The sequence below is a fragment of the Lepisosteus platostomus genome, chromosome 5 (assembly GCF_059453375.1).
Source record: "Lepisosteus platostomus isolate fLepPlt1 chromosome 5, fLepPlt1.hap1, whole genome shotgun sequence".
NCBI classification, from domain to species: domain Eukaryota; kingdom Metazoa; phylum Chordata; class Actinopteri; order Semionotiformes; family Lepisosteidae; genus Lepisosteus; species Lepisosteus platostomus.
In genome coordinates this window covers 17,596,130-17,598,415 of record NC_142615.1, presented here as the reverse complement: position 1 = coordinate 17,598,415, position 2,286 = coordinate 17,596,130, and the positions used below count along the sequence as shown (strand labels likewise).

The 2,286-nt window shown below is 49.5% G+C and overlaps 1 non-coding gene across 1 annotated transcript; it reads right to left on the bottom strand.

Annotated features, from left to right (window-relative positions):
• Window positions 1–1,256: 1,256 nt before the first annotated feature.
• Window positions 1,257–1,329, bottom strand: trnaa-agc (transfer RNA alanine (anticodon AGC)). Its single transcript has one exon. It is a non-coding gene; the product is annotated as a tRNA-Ala (tRNA).
• Window positions 1,330–2,286: the final 957 nt, after the last annotated feature.

The window sequence follows — 2,286 nt, the reverse complement described above, 5'->3', positions numbered from 1 at the left end:
CAAGAGAGAGGGGCGGAGTGACGTTTAAGCCAGAGAGAAGATGAAAAGGGGGCATGGCTGCGAAACGCTTGACAGCTGCACGATGCTCTCCATGCAAGGCGTGACCACAGGCTAAAGGACACCTTTCGGCACATCAAGCTCTAAGCACACACCTGGAGGATGCGGGAATTGATCCTGCTATCTCCCACATGCAAAGCAAGCGCTGTACCATACAAGCCAACCCCCCTCGCTGGGACTTATGCCTCGGCGTCACCTAGTGCCGCTTGTTCCCCTCTTACCGGGCACAGTTCACTGCCCTTCGTCTGCAAGGCAGTCGTGTAATTGCGGCTTTCTTGACTTATTGATGAAGGTCTGACTGGACGAGCGAATGGCGCCTCTCCCCCATCCTCAAGCTCGCTGACAGATTGAAATGGAAAGGACTGCTGTGGCTCGTTGGTCTAGTGGTATGATTCTCGCTTAGGGTGCAAGAGGTCCTGGGTTCAACTCCCGGACGAGCCCTCGTGTGCTCTTTTCCTCCTCTTCCACAAGACTGGGAACTGATATCCACATCACTTCGCAGCATCTGCTTATGGCAAACGATGGAATGTGACTAATGACTGAACGAGCCTAGTGAATTCTCATCACGTGGCACAATGAGAGCGTGCAGTCAGCTGTCCAAGGCGGCAACCTCATTGCTCGTTCAAAAGAACACGTACTGAAAACTCATCACCACTATGTCGTAGATGAGCACCCCGATCGCTTGTTGTCATGCGTCCTTACTTGGGAAATGCAGAAGCAAAAACTGCCCTCTCTCAGCCACCGAAACGTGTGCGGCTCGCCTTGCGCTCTCTGCGCCTCGCATATTTGTGGAGCTGTCTGCTCTTCTTTCTGTTGAAGTAATCAAGTTACGGGGCGTCCTGCAGCCTATGATGTTCTCACTGAGAGCTTTCAAGATTTGAAGGAAAACTACGAGCTTGATGGCTCAAGTCGAACGAATGTGATTGTTAAGCAATCGATGATCAAAAGCACGTCTTCTAACAATTCGTGAGAGTATTATCAGCACTGTTGTCACTCGGATATACTTTTCACTTGCTAAGCTGACAAATTGGACGAGAAAATGCCGGAGACGCACTCAGTGCAGACTGAGGTTGGGAAGGAGGTGTGGCCCTTCAACGCTTGACAACTGAAGGACATTCTCTCCGCAACGGAGGAGCACCTGTCAGAAGTCGCAGAGGCTAAATGAGAGCACCGGGCTCCCGAAGCTCCAAACTCAGACCTGGAGGATGCGGGCATCGATCCCGCTACCTCTCGCATGCTAAGCGAGCGCTCTACCATTTGAGCTAATCCCCCTCGCTTCATGCTTCTCGGCATCATGGCTTACCGCCTCTGCCCCTCTTACCGGGCACCGCCCACTGCCCTTGGTCTGCAAGGCAGTCCTTTCAAGTGCGATGACGACGCTGGGATCTTCGTTGCCTATTGTACGAGCTGAACTTTTGTGCTCTTTCCATCAACTCATCTTGTCATCTTACAGTCTGGGTAATTGGAGACTGCACTGTTCTGCTTCCTAAGGTCATATACGGGTTTTTCGCATGAAGCCGTATTGAACAGTATGTCTCGCATTGTGAACATGTGCACACAGCGGTCCCCCGGGTTCCAGTTAGTGCGTAATTACGCATCGATGAAAAACGAAATTAGCTCACTGAAAGTTTGATGTAGAGAATGTAGAAATTTCCACAAGTTGTGGTCTTTAAAATGCATTTGGTTTGAAGACATTCTGTGCTTCCATTGTGAAGATATGGACAAAACAATATTTGAGCGTGGTAAAAAAAAGTCATAAAAATGGCAAAGTGAAGGCTGAGAAAGCATTCACAATGCATTTTATACACAAAGCAAGTGTTTTTGTAACTCTGAGAGATTTCGCGAAAGCACTACATGCGTGCCAAAATCGTTTTTGAACTTCAAGCTAACTTTACCCCAGTCTTAGAGAAAGGACTGCCTTTCACTTCTCTGTGTTTTCTTTCACAGCGCTGTGCACTTTTTCATTGCTCTCGCTTTCAGAGCCTCTGCACAGCACATGACTCGACATCAGGAAGCACATTGAAGTGAAAGCAGAAAGCGCTGCGACATGCACTGTGCAGATCCCGCCACACTAAGAGGTGAGTGGGTCTGTTCGATCACAGCGCTAGGCGAATCCCCAAACAGTGTGCGTGGCAACAAAAAAAGCTGCTCTGGAGACATTCCACGTGTGAGGCTAACGTGATAACCACTACACTATGGAAACAGTGGGAAATTGTGCCCAGTGGCCCA